This window comes from Vigna unguiculata, chromosome 8, assembly GCF_004118075.2.
Source record: "Vigna unguiculata cultivar IT97K-499-35 chromosome 8, ASM411807v1, whole genome shotgun sequence".
In the NCBI taxonomy this organism is placed as follows: domain Eukaryota; kingdom Viridiplantae; phylum Streptophyta; class Magnoliopsida; order Fabales; family Fabaceae; genus Vigna; species Vigna unguiculata.
Window position 1 is genome coordinate 16,221,308 of NC_040286.1, and position 15,212 is coordinate 16,236,519.

The window sequence follows — 15,212 nt, forward strand, 5'->3', positions numbered from 1 at the left end:
ACAGAGAACCTTGACCCTAGCTTTCCTAGCAACAGCAGCAGCACTCAATCTCCTAGAACACCTCTCAGGAAAAGTTATCGCTCTACCCACTCTAGGTTTTTCAAAGCTTCAATTGAGAACACTTCAGAGAACTCTCTTGCAGTCACAGCACTAGTACTCTAGCTTCTCAAAAAGGTAATTGAGAAGTAATTCTGAAGTTCCTTAAATAGGGGTTCCAGAAATTAGGTCAAAAAGCTGAACAATCGCGCCCAACAGACCAGGATAATCGATTATCACTAGTGATAATCGATTATTCCAGTGTGGTTTATGAAAAACAAATTTTTGAGCAGATAATCGATTATCAGAAGTAATAATCGATTATTCCAGTGCTTTCTTGAAAAAATTTGTTCAGCTCAGGATAATCGATTATTCCAAGTGATAATCGATTATCATTTTGATATTTCGAGAAATACTAGAATTTTCTTGTACAATACTGCTTCTAACTTAATCCAATTACATTTTACAAGATAGCTTTAAACATAATAACATGTAGTCTTCATATTGTCTTCCAGATGGCTTTCAGGCTTCTTTTATCATCATCAAAATCTTGCTTCAGCATTTAGACTTGTATTGCTTTTGCCAACAGTACTCTTCAATCTAGCTCGAATCCATTTTTCTACTCCATGCAAGTGTTCTTCTAGCTCATATTGGTCCATGTTAATCACTCTTCGTATTTCCAGTTACGGTTTCATGGTAACCCCATTTCTTAGCTTTGTTCCACTATTTCTTTCAAATCTTTAGTTTGCTCCTAGAGCTGATGTGCTCCGTAGTTGGTGCCGAGGTCCTGTGCTAGCTCAATCCAGGTAAAGGAACCTAGAACCTCTTTGTCTGGTGTGCTTGTGGCTCGTGCTATTTTTGGTTTCATGATTTGTGAGTTTGTGTGCTGTTGTGCATGCTTGGACTGTTTGGTTATTTTTGTTTGGCATATGCAAATGGCTAATGCAGGTGCGAACAATGGCAAGCACCGATAATCTCGCCCAAGCGAGCTTGTCTCACCTAGGCAAGATGAGCAAAGGCTCGCCCAGGCCTTTCCACGCGAGTTGTCACTCAGGCGACCAAACCCTTCTTTTGAGCGAGAGGATGTCTCGCTCAAGTGAAGGGGGTCTCGCTTAAGCGAGATTGCGCAGAAGGCCATTGTTCCCATTGTCGAGCTCTCGCCTAGGCGAAGGGAGCTAGCCTGAGCGAGAGTCCCTTTCGCCTGAGCGAGACCCTTCAGCCTAAGTGAAGAGGTGGGCGAGAGAGTGTCCTGGTTTGATATTTTCCCTATTCTTGGATGCTCAGCATGTATTTCATTGGATTATTATATAATGGCATGAGGTGAATGAATATCCATGAGTAGGAGGGTGTATGAGTTGTGAATGATGAACTTGGATAAATTCTTGGCATGTAATGAACATGAAATGGTTGGTTATGAAAGTGGCATGGTAATGATTTGGGATAAAATTCCCTATTCATGGATGGAGGATGATGAGTTGGTATGGTTTGACCTAGAATATAAAAAGGGTTGGTTATAAAGGTTGACATGAGATGTATATGCATGATAAATATTACTTGGTTGTTTGAATATGATTGGTATGTGGTCAATATGTAATTCCTTGAAAACTCTAGGTGAAATTTTAGGGTCGTGCTTCAATGGTCGGGACGTAATTCCATGACCCGTGTTAGTGGGAGTTCATGGTGGTGCCTCATCTATATAATTTGGTAAGGATTCAAGGTAAGGTTGTATCATGACGCTCTAAGGAGTCAGTTAGTCTCACATAGAGCGGACTGACTCTTGTAGTGAGAGTAGCAGGAGGCCCGGAACTCATTAAGGGCTAACCTTGTGTGTGGAAAATTGAGATATTGTAACACTTGTAACTCTTAGCTCGGGGGTGAGCAGAGAAATCCACTACAAGTGCAAGCATCTGACTAAATTATACGTATCCGGATGAGTCGTATCGAGTCTTAGTGTATTATGTGGAAGGTCATAACATGCTTGGGTGATGTATGTATAATCCACTATGAAAGTGTATATAATTGCATGATAAAACTATTTTTGGCACTAGCTTACCCTTTTTCTTGTTTGGTTGCTTGTATGTGGTTCTTCTCCTTTTGCGATGATCATTAATTTATTGGTGTGAGCATATGCGAGAGGTACTCGAGGTCAACAGGCAAGGGATGATTTCGCTGCGTAGTCCACTTGGGCTGGAGTCTACTGTTTTAGGTCTTATTATAGCGCAATGGCCCATGTATTTGCTTGGTCTTTAAATTTTAATTTGGAGTACTATTAAACTTTGTATTTTTGATATTTTTGGTATCGTAGTGTGCTTTGAGTATTGTAAGGAGTTATGCTTATGCTCCAAGACCGCGCTATTATGTTAGCTCGTGTGATGTTTCCTTTAATGCGGATTATTGATTAAATGGGACGTTACATTTATGGTATCAAAGCGCTCATTCCTTAGGTCTGTGGACTTGGATGTCCGCTTAGCTTTCTCTGTGTCTATCTGAGTGTTCTTAGTTAAATTCCTGTCTTATCAAGCCTAACCAAGTGATTTCCTGTGTGCTAGTGAATTATGGCACCTCCTCCTAGGACTCTGCAATCCTCCCAAGGTGATGTACCCGATATCGCTAGGGCAATAGAGGCGATGGTCGTTGGGATGACACAACAGAGCACGACGATGATGCAGCAACACGAAACATCCATGCAGCGACAGGCAGCGTCGCTTGAGCAGCAACAACTGGTGATCCAGCAGATGGAGGCTGCTAGAGTAGCTGTCGAGGATTCCACCGGCAGCATATGGAGGCCCTCCGCCAGCTAGAGGAAAACATGACGGCTGCACTTGCCTTTGGTCCTGAGCAACGACCTGCAGTCAGGGAGTGGAGCCTAGAAGACTTTCTAAAACATCATCCGGTGAAATTTGACGGTAAGGCTAGCCCAGATGCAGCAAACCTGTGGCTGAAGGATATAGAGAGGATCTTCGATGCGAAGATGTGCCCGGTAGAAAACAGATTGGCTTTTGCAGTATACATGCTCACGGGTGAGGTGAAGCATTGATGGATTTGCATGAAGTCCATCATGGAAGAGAGGGATAAGTCGTGGGAAGCTTTCAGGGGGAAGTTTCTCTCCGAGTACTTTCCCAACATTGTTAGATACACGAAGGATGTGGAGTTCCTCCAGCTGATGCAGGGAGGGAAATCTGTGATTGAGTATGCTGAGAAGTTCAAGCACCTCAGCCGCTTCCACACTCTACCGCTCGAAGAAGAATGTAGATGCCGAAAGTTCAAGAATGGTCTCCGTGGTGATATCCGCTTAATGGTGACTCCATTGTCCATCAAGGATTTTGCTGCTCTAGTGGAGAAAGCCAGAGTAATGGAGAAGATGAAGCGTGAAGTAGAAGGTCAGCGCCCACAGCAACCACAACAACCACAAAGGATTGGTGGACCATCTGGGTCCAAGCTAAGACATGAGGAGCGGAGGAGACCATATGATAGACCCCACCACCAGTCCCAGGGGTCTAGGAGCTTTCCTACCCAGTAAGGCAGAGTGTAGTGTTTCATATGTGGAGGCCCTCATATGAGGAACGCCTGCCCGCGCATGGAGGGCTATCGTCGGTGCAACAATTGTGGGAAGGAAGGTCACTTTGGAAAAGACTGCCCCACCCTTACTAGAGCAATGGTCGACCTCTAGTTTAGACTCCTGCGCAAAACTAATAGAGGAACAGAGGCAATAAGCCTCGGGCAACATGTAGAGTCTACGCTATGACGGGAGCAGAGGCTACAGGCTCAGGTAACCTTGTTATGGGTCATTGTGTGATAGCTGGAGAGAATTGTTGTCTATTGTATGATTCTGGAGCAACACATTCCTTTGTGTCAGATGCATGCGTGAAATAGTTGGGTCTGTTGGTGTGTGAGCTGCAGTGTGAACTTGTGGTATCTACTTCGGCATCGAGTTTGGTCAGGACATCATCCTTATGTTGATGAAGGATTATGTTGTTTCTTTTTAAGATTATTGAATATGGTGTGAGTTGATTAAGAAAGCTAAGTGAAATCCCCACTAGACATTAAGATAGCAAGCTATCTAGATGTGAAGGTTCCTTTCTTAAAGCTCAAGAGAAGAAGATGATGGATTGATTCAAAATAAAAAGGAAATGGAAAGCACATAAACCATAGAAAAACAAGAATAATTAAAGGAAGAAGAAAACATAAAATGGAAAGGAAAGAAATGGTAAGAAATGTGAGAAGCACGCCACTACAAGGCTAGGCTAGAAGCCATGGCAACCTTGAAGATGAGTGGATGTGTGCCACCACTTGCTATGCAAGATAAGGCTTAAAAGTATTCACTCCCAAGGGAGGAAACTCTAACAAATGGTTGAGACACAAGAGTGTTTTTACTTCAAAATGTTCAACCCTTTTACATGTCTAGGAGCACCCCTTATATAGAAGAACTTAGGGGCCTCTAAGCAAATAAAAGATACATAAGGATGGCTCTACAAAAACCTAACCCTAGCTTCTAGAAACTAGATCAAATAATGTTACAAAAATGAGAGACAAAAGAGCTAACTATGGTGTGTGCAAGGCTAATTTCGTTCTAGCACAAAAGGAAACAAAGAATGTGTCTCATATGTCTCCAAAAAGTGGCCAAAGTGTGCTAAAAACAAAGGAGACCAAAGGTATATAGGTACACTTGCTTCATGCCTTTTACTTTATTCTTTATGTCTTTGCTTTACTCTTTCCTCCACATCATTTATGCTCCCCAATCACCATGTGCCACCTAGCATTGCTTTCTTACTCCTTAACCTACAAAACAAATAAACATAGATTAGCATGTTGGCTTAATTCAAGTCAACTATAGTCAACAAGTCAAACCTAGTCAAAGGTCAACAAGTCAACTAAAGTTGATTCAACTAAGTTAACTTTGGGATGTGATGTTGTTTCCATGGAAGTCACACATATCTTACTAGGAAGGCCATGACAATTTGATAAACAAACTTTACATGATGGACATACCAGCCAATACATTTTCTTCATAAATGGGAAAAAGACAACTTTACTACCTCTATCACCTCAAGAAGTTAATAAGGATAGAAATATAATAAGGAAAGATAAAGAAGAAAAACAAAAAGGGCAAGCTTTCACCAAGGTGTTACTTGCCTACAAAAAAAAATTTCCAAAGCAAGATGTGCATCACCCTTCCTTCTCTTCCCAAGTCAAAAAGGAAGGCCCAAAGCACAAGCAAGAGAGGAAGAGTACTCTAGAAAATAAAGATGGCCTAACCAAAGCTAAGGGTAATATCCTTAGAAAGGATGGAACAAGAGCTCAAAAAAGGGAGGCGCAAATCCTCCCCCAAATCAAGTCAAGCTCCATCTACAAAGGCTTCAAGAATTTGTGGTCAAATTCTCTCCAAGGAGAGTAGGATGATGAAGGATTGACCCCAACCAAGGATGGCGGGACATGCTTAAGAAGACTAAGCATGTTTAGAAAGGAAGTTCATTAATCCTTCATCCCTTTCATTTGTGTTTGTTATTTTTGATTCCCTAAGTTGACTTAGTTGAATCAACTTTAGTTGACTTGTTGACCTTGACTAGGTTTGACTTGTTGACTATAGTTGACTTGAATTAAGCCAACATGTTAATCTATGTTTATTTGCTTGGTAGGTTAATTAGGAGTAAGAAAGCAATGCTAGGTGGCGCATGGTGATTGGGGAGCATAAATGATGTGGAGGAGAGAGTAAAGCAAAGGCATAAAGCATAAAGTAAAAGGCATAAGACAAGTGTATCAGTGTACCTTTGGTCTCCTTTGTTTTTAGCACACTTTGGTCACTTTTTTTAGACATATGAGACACATTCTTTGTCCCCTTTTGTGCTAGAACGAAATTAACCTTGCACACACCATAGTTAGCTCTTTTGTCTCTCATTTTTGTAACTTTATTTGACCTAGTTTCTAGAAGCTAGGGTTAGGTTTTTGTAGAGACATCCGTAGGTATCTTTTATTCGCTTAGAGGCCCCTAAACTCTTCTGTATACGGGGTGCTCCAATACATGTAAGAGGGTTGAAAATTTTGAAGTAAAAACACTCTTGTGTCTCAACCATTTATGAGAGTTTCCTCCCTTAGGAGTGAATACTTTTAAGCCTTATCTTGCATAGCAAGTGGCGGCACACATCCACTCATCTTCAAGGTTGTCATGGCTTCTAGCCTAGCCTTGTAGTGGCGTGCTTCTCACATTTTTACCATTTCTTTCCTTTCTATTTTATGTTTTCTTCTTCCTTTAATTGTTCTTGGTTTTCTATGATTTATGTGCCTTCCATTTCCTTTTTGTTTTGAATCAATCCATCATCTTCTTTTCTTGAGCTGTGTGAAAGGAACCTTCACATCTAGATAGCATGCTATCTTAATGTCTAGTGGAGATTTCACTTAGCTTTCTTAATCAACTCACACTATATTCAATAATCTTAAAAAGGAACAAGATAATCCTTCATCAAGTAGGGAGCATCATATGCACCTACTTAAGAAGCTCTTTGATGTTTAATTATGTTAATCAAGCTAGCTTAGGAACCAGACGATCTCAAGAACCCTCTATGTCGAACCTCCTCTCGCTCCTCCCTGGATTCCTCCTGGATCTCCCTACCGTCTGCACTGCAGGGGTGGGGGTACCTGCAGGCACTCCGACGCTCAAGTTAGAAAGTGATTGATATGAGGTGTAATTGGTTAGTGAGAAAAGCGTACCTTTCTTAAGGGACCTTTTATTACTATTTGCGGGTCGTTTGTATTCGAGGATCGATTCTTTCCCTTTTCAACTGAGGTTGCACGCATCAGTTCTTTCCTTATTAGCTGAGATTGTTCTTCTCTGTCTTTGTTAAAGATCAGCTCTTTCCATTCTAAGATTTGTCCGTTTGTACTTTTATCAAAGATCCACTCCTTCCTTTTTGGGGTTTGGCTATCTGTACTTCTCAAATATGAACTCCTTCCTTTTTTGGGGTTTGGCCATCCGTACTTCTCAAATATGAACTCCTTCCTTTTTTGGGGTTTGCCCGTCTGTACTTCGCCAAATATCAACTCCTTCCTTTTTTGGCTGAGATTGTGCGCTGCCCCTCTGTATCTCTGCGTCATAATCACATGTTCCACCTGCCACCCCTTGGGCCGGGATGTACTCGGCCATCACACTTATTGGGTTGTCAGCGTTGCACTGGATCCAAGCCCCCGTTGTTGGGCTAGAGTGTCAGGGTGTTCGTAGGGCCGGGATGATCCCGGCCACTTTCCCCTTACTGGGTCGAGATGTACCCGGCCATACACTAACACCAGCCCCCCTAGGCTCATAGTGAACAAAGTTCACAAGAGGCTATGATGTGTTGTTCTTGGAAATGGTGTCGAGGCATCCCCAACCACTTGTGTTTATGAGACTTGCTTTAATTATGGGGAAAGAAAAAGTATTAACTTGGCTCGCCGTTCGAGGTTGTCTTGTCATAATAATAAGATAGTGTAGGTGGGGAGTTAAAGGAGATGTGCCGACAACCGTTGGATGGAGCGAGATCTCATGGTGATGAGGGGGTTACTCTTGTGAAAGTGGTCCACTATAAATAGAGGTGGGGTCTTGATGTTTTGAGGCAAAGGATCCATTTAGGAAGTGAGCCACCTCCAGCCGAGCGTTTCCTCTCTGCACCACCTCAGGTATCTTTCCAGTAGGCATAGTGACTCAGAGGAGGAGGGGACCGTGTTTGACTCCTCGTGCAGTGATAGTGTTCAGAGGGACGATGAGGACTCTGTAGGTGTCGAGGAGTTCTCGGCCCTACGTCACCTGGGGTACAAATGGGTAGATCCCCGGGTGAAACTCCCTCTGCCTAGGTTTAGTAAATCTGCCACCATAGTTGATTTTCGTAAGAAGTATGACATTCTAGCTGATACAGTAGACGATTGCATTATTAGTGTAGAGCGAGCCAGGAGTGGGGATAGTGTATGTCACGGTCGAGAAGGTCATTCGCATGATTTTTTCTACATGTACTCTGATGATATGCCTCTAACCAAGGGACCCACGACAAGAGCAATGGCTAGGAGGATACAAGAGGAATGGGCCTCCAATGCACACACAAGGCCCAAGATGAACTTTACATGGGCCAAGGAAGATGTGAAGACCTAGCCTAAAACTCTTTGTTTGTAAATATTAGAATAGGGTTTATTTTTGGGCTTTGTATTTTGGGCCTAGTAGAATAGGGTTTTTTTTTGCCATGTATTGGGCCTTAGAGGAAATTGGGCTTTAGAAGTAATTTTGGACCAAAAAAGGGAATTGGGCCAAATGGGCCAAGAGTATTGTGTCTACTCTAGAAAAGCCTAGAAGCTTCTCAAACTTGCTCTCCAAGGATGAGAGTTAGCTTCCCATGGCAAGACAAGTGTGACTTGCTTAGGTGGCAAGTCACACCTCCCACATGCTCCTTTTTGGCTCCAAAATTCAACTTTCTAGACTCCTTTTTCCCTCCACTTTTTGGAGACTCCTTGGTCTCATTTTATCCTATAAATAGAGAGCTTAGGACCCTTGTATTTTCATTCATGAATATAGTAGAGAAATTCTGTTGAGATGACTCCACACTCCTCTCTTTTTGTGAATCAACTTAGGCTAGAGTTCTCCTTCTTGGTTTCCTCTGGCCCCCTTCCTTGAGTGTTGGCCCAACTTCACTTGAGAGCTTCTCCAAACCCCATTGTCGCACCACTTCTTCTCTCATCTTTTAACTTTCCACCTTCATCCTTCTCCATGCAATCCTCATCAATTCTACATGGCTTCTCCTTGGCTTCCTTACTCTTGAAGATGGACTCATCATGTGGTATCTAGAGCCTTGGTTGATCAAGATTGACGTCAAGAGATAAGTTCATCTTCCTTGTGGTTTTTCTTTCAATTTTCGTGTTGTTCATCCATTTTTCTTTGTGTTCTTTCATTTTTTGTGTTGTTCTTCCATTTTCTTTGAGTTTTCTTCAAGTTTCCTTCAAATCAACCGAACATCTATGAGTCTACATGAATTCTATGGATTCAAATGGTAGATCTTCATGATTTTTGGTTCACATTTGTTCTTAAGTTCCATTTATTTTTCCAACAACATTTTCTTTGCTTCCTAGTGTGTGTTCTTCATTTTCATTCGATGGTTTCCATTTATTTTCAGTTTATCATCTTGTGTTTTGTCTTAAGTCATGTTTAAGTGTTTTGTTTCATCTCCATTTTCGTTTCATTTGCTATTTTCTGCATTTTCTTGATGAGAACCAAGTCCTACATCACACAAAAGAGCAATGAACATCAAAGTGATGCTTGTGGATGTGTAAGGCATGTTCTCACTGTTTTTGATCCATTTCACTGATTGGATTCTTGCTTTTGTGTGTTCTAGATGTTCTTCTATGATTCATGATTGATTCTAGATCATAATCAAGTTCATTCTACTTAAATTTCAGAGAACATCTTCTCAATTTCCGTGAGCAACTATGCTCTAGTCTCTGTTTTCAGTTTTCACTACACGCATACTATTGTTTGTGATTTATCCTGAACACATGGCTCAACAAAGGTTTTTTCTGATTTTTCCCTCTTAAAGAAGAGAGATAGACGAAAATAACAAAGAAAAATAATTACTAAAAAATGTTGAGCACAAAAAATATGAAAAATCTGTGAAGTTGAGGCATCAATCAGCGTTTTCTGGACTGCCAGTTTCTGGAAAATTCATTTTCAGTGCTATTTTGTGTGCGTTTTGTTGTGTTTTAAGTGCTCTTTGTTGATATAATTCTTGGCTTAGGTGTGTGCTCTATATTGCCTTGAGTTGCCTTAATTTCAAGTGGATTCTTCCCTTCATTTGGCACTGTTGCAATGAGAACTATAAGCTTCATGTTTGAGCACTTCTTTTTCAGATTTTCTCTTGAATTCTAGTGCCATTCTTTAGGTAATTCATTTGAGTGCTTAACTTGTTTGTTTGCCTTATTTCTAGTTTGTCTTTCTTTGTTAAATCTTTGAGTATGTTTCAACTATATTCCATTTGAGTTTAGCTCTTCTTTCATTTAAGCTTTTCTTGTTTTTCCTTATTGGCTTCTTTGGTTTGGTGTTACATTCTTGGTGGAAGATTTCTTTGGAGGTAACCAAATATTCAAGGTAGCATCCTAGGAGGTGGAAACCAAAGTGGAACTCCAAGCTAAAAGTGAAGTTCACAAAGGATAAAATTCAAAGCAAACACTTGAGGGAGACACACTTTGGAGGCTGGACCGAGAGCTTGAGAGACATAGCTTGGCATAGCATAATTTTATTTTGGTTTTTGCTGTTTTGATGTCACGGATTTTGTGTAATTTTCTTTCTTTCAGTTTTCTCCTTTTATTTGGCTTAGGTGGGAAAATGCTTTAGAGCAATCCCATCCTTAGCATTTAATTGTAATAGTTTAAGGTGTAGTGTGAGGTTCAAGGGGTTCCAAAGGCCACTTGAATTTTCACTTAGGATTTTCATCTAGTTTATGTTTTCAGTTTTTATGTTTTCTGCCTTTATGTTTTAAATGCCAAGGTTTTGTGTAATTTGTATGATTGCTTCTATGTTTTAGGTCATCGTGATATCTAGGTGCAAATCTTTAAACACTTAGTTGACCTTTCTTTGGTCATAAGATTTCACACACTTTGGAAGTTGTTTTTCACAATTAAGATCTATCTTGTTGGGAAATTTTATTGAGAATTTTTGTGAAAGAAATTTAGAGATTTCTGGCTAGGAAAGGTTTGGTTTCTAAGCCTGTCCATGAGACTCACCTCCCTTTCCTGGGAACATCTCTAGAAATCTTTTCCTTTATATTCTCTTTAAAATTCCTAAATTTTCTTTGTGAAAATTGGTTTAGATAAATGTTTCAAAAGTGTTTTCCAAAATGAGTTATCGTTTGTACAATAGATTGCATTTAGGTAGTCATAGTGAAGATAAAATGCATCATACACATGAGAGTACATTCCCTTTCTTTGGTGAGGACATAAGTGCATTATCATACATATCTTGGGAGAGGGAAATAGATGATTTGGTGCAATCATTCCATCTTTGACATAGTAAATACTACTTTCTTACTTTGTGTATTTCAAGTTTTGTAGGACATGCAAGAGAGTGATGGGATTATAGGCAGTTTAGAGTGGAAAAAGGAAGAAAATCTCCCATTCAAAATTGGAGTGAGTTGAGAGCATGCATGAGAAGAACATTCATACCACCTTCCTTTGATTTTGATTGTGAGATAGAGAAAAAGAAAATTGAGATAGCAAGAAGGAAGGAGGAAAAACTCACAATACTCTTAAGAGAGATGAGGGAGTTCGAAGAAAAAGAAAAAATAAGAATTCAGAAAAGAGAGCAAAAAGAAAAAGAGAAATTTGAGCAAGAATTGAGAGAAGAAGAGGAAAAGTTGAGAAAACAAAAGGAGGAAGAAAAGAGAATAAAATATGAAGAGGAAAAGAGAGTAAGACAAGAGGCAAAGTTTAAAAGAAAAGAGGAAGAGATTGAGAGGAAAGAAATAATGCTTAGGGAAGTAGAGATACAACATCCTACGACTCCTTGCATAGACTTCAAGGGAGTAATTCCATCTTTCAACTCTTCTTTATTAGTCATTAATACTTTTGTCTTAACTCTCCCTAAAATTATTTTTCCATCTTCACCAATCAATCCATATTCCTCAAAAGATTTGCAAAAGTCAAGACTTAGAATTACCTTTTTGGACTCAATTAGGTCAAAGTGAAAATCAATGTTTTAGTGAAGTGGGTTTCATTGAAAATATTTCCCAACATAAAATCCCATTGTCATGTGTCTTTGGAAAACATAGTCTACATGATGTCCAGAATTTTAATGAAAATTTATTTCATGATTTTTGTAGATGTGTTTTTGATCCTGGAGGAATCAAGCTTTGAAAGTTGTGGGCCTTAAAGAATCCTCTAGATCTCAGGACACATCCTCTTCAAGAGGGAGAGGGTGATGAATATCACCCTACAGGGCTTTTCAGCTTGGGCCAATGGCTTGGGAAATTTAGTTTTTTTCTTTATCATTAAATAAATACATATTTTTGAATGATTTAATTTCAGTCTAATAAATGGGCTTTATTATGCAGTGTATTTGGGCCTAGACTACAACATCTGCCAACAGCCTACTAATGTTCTTAGTGTGGATTCATTGTATCTAGCAGCTTGCTTAAGCTAGTTGGACGTGCAAAGAGAATTAACCCAATATTTGAATGGTACAGATGATGAGGCGGAAATTTCATATTTGAGGACAAATCCTTCTCAAAATGGAGGGGATGATGAGATGCCTCTAACCAAGGGACCCACAACAAGAGCAATGGCTAGGACAAGAGGAATGGGCCTCCAATGCACACACAAGGCCCAAGATGAACTTTACATGGGCCAAGGAAGATGTGAAGACCTAGCCTAAAACTCTTTGTTTGTAAATATTAGAATAGGGTTTATTTTTGGGCTTTGTATTTTGGGCCTAGTAGAATAGGGTTTTCTTTGGGCCATGTATTGGGCCTTAGAGGAAATTGGGCTTTAGAAGTAATTTTGGACCAAAAAAGGGAATTGGGCCAAATGGGCCAAGAGTATTGTGTCTACTCTAGAAAAGCCTAGAAGCTTCTCAAACTTGCTCTCCAAGGATGAGAGTTAGCTTCCCATGGCAAGACAAGTGTGACTTGCTTAGGTGGCAAGTCACACCTCCCACATGCTCCTTTTTGGCTCCAAAATTCAACTTTCTAGACTCCTTTTTCCCTCCACTTTTTGGAGACTCCTTGGTCTCATTTTATTCTATAAATAGAGAGCTTAGGACCCTTGTATTTTCATTCATGAATATAGTAGAGAAATTCTGTTGAGATGACTCCACACTCCTCTCATTTTATGAATCAACTTAGGCTAGAGTTCTCCTTCTTGGTTTCCTCTAGCCCCCTTCCTTGAGTGTTGGCCCAACTTCACTTGAGAGCTTCTCCAAACCCCATTGTTGCACCACTTCTTCTCTCATCTTTTAACTTTCCACCTTCATCCTTCTCCATGCAAGCCTCATCAATTCTGCATGGCTTCTCCTTGGCTTCCTTACTCTTGAAGATGGACTCATCATGTGGTATCTAGAGCCTTGGTTGATCAAGATTGACGTCAAGAGATAAGTTCATCTTCCTTGTGGTTTTTCTTTCAATTTTCGTGTTGTTCATCCATTTTTCTTTCGTGTTGTTTACCTGATGCCTCCTACTGTGCAGAAGAAGAAAAGCAAGCATAGGGATCGTATCGCAAGGCCGAATACTCCCCGGTCATCCTTCCCCAAGAAGTCTCGAGGCACTTCCTCTGCTGATAGTGTGGCTGACTCTTTAGTTGCAATGTTTGATGCACAACTCAAAATCAACCAAGGCATAGAGGTTTCCCTATCGTCGGAGGAGGCTGAGATTGTTTCAGCCATGCGTCCTGAGACTGTGTTGTATGCACTGAATGAATTTCATGTCAGAGCAATGGTGATGGGTCGCCATCTGAATATAGTGCTAAGCCAACTACCAGAGACAAGCAAACTGGCTATTGAGATAGAGAGTCTGTAGAGGAAATAGGCTGAGGCCAATAACAGGAGGCAAGAGGTTTCGCTTCAATTGTGAAGTGTGAAAAATGAGCGACCACAGCTGCTAGCAGAGCGTAATGTCTTGAAAGCGCGCTGTAGGGATTTTAAGAAAAAAGGATGAGGATTCTCAGGCGGCCTTGGAGCGTCTAAAGGAGGAGCTGGCAGCCGAGAAGAGGGAGAGCACTGAGAAAGCTGGCCGAATTTACCAGTTGGAGGGGTACGTGATGTCGCAGCATGAGGAGGGTTTCCACAAGGCCCTGCGCCAAGCTTCTAGTTATTTTAACTTTGACATGGGAGATGAACGCTTTAATATTGCTGAGGATATGTACGAGGGCTCCGTCATGGTTGTGGAGGACATCCCTGTTGCTGGGCAACAGAAACGTACTGCTTCTCTCGAGGATTGACTTGTTGCTTTGTATTTTCTGGTTTTAGAAATTGTTTGTCAAGCTTTGGTTTATTACCTTTTGGACATGTATTAACGCACATTGTATGTTTTGTTGCCATGCTTTGAACTTTCTTCTTTAGATTTTTGTGTTTGCATCTGCTACTTGTGCCTCTTTGCATGTTGCTAGCCATTTTTATTTGTAGATGAAGGTGGGCACGAGGTGTACTCCTCCACTTCTGGCCATGATGTGGTGGGCCACCTCTGGCCGGGATGTACTCGGTCGCTCCTGGCTAGGATGTACTTGGCCACTTCTGGCCAGGATGGTGTTTTCCTTTGTTTCGTTTGATCCTTAAGTTTTTGTATGGTTGTGTATTACCTTAAGTTTTTGCTTGTATGGGGGGATCATCTAGGGCGATGAAGCTTCATTTCCCATTGGTATAGATATGGGGGGATCATCTAGTTCGATGAAGCTTCCTTTCCCATGAGAGAGTGCGAAATATTAACTGTTTGTTGTGCTTGATCAGAATATATGCATGTGTTGACAATAAATAAGATAATCATAGGATAATAATGAAATAATCATGCTTTATTTATGGCTATGATGCCTCGTTAAAACCTTCTTGACCAAAAACCCTCCTTAGGGAAAAAAGATCAAGGTAGGAAAGAGTACATCATTTATTGCGCAATTGAATCACAAAAGAGTCTGAAAAATAAACGTTTGACAAACTAACTGTAATAAAACTTGAGATGTGAGGCGTTCCAGGTGGCCAGGACAGGGGCACCAGATAGGTGCTCCAACCTGTATACGTCGTTTCCCACAGCTTCGTTGATTCGGAATGGCCTTTCCCAGTTGGGCGAGAACTTCCCTTCATGCTTTCGGGCGGCACTTGCCATACGCCATACTAGATCTCCCTAGTGAAAAGATCGGGGTTTGACTTTGGTATTATAGCGGTGCTGGGCCCTTAGTTTGGAAGCCTCTTCCTGAATGCGCACTTGATCTCGGAGCTCTTGAACCAGGTCTAGGCTTGTTAGCATACTTTCTTCATTAAGACGCGTGTTGAACAGATGGCGTCGTAAAGAGGGCTTCCCAATCTCGACCGGGATCATTGCGTCTACTCCACAGGCTAAGCAGTAGGGTGTTTCCTGTGTTGTTGACTGCGGGGTGTAGCGATATGCCCATAGGACCTCTAATAACTCGTCAGCCCACCTTCCTTTGGCATCTCCCAGCCTCTTCTTAAGTTCTCGCAGTATGACCTTGTTTGC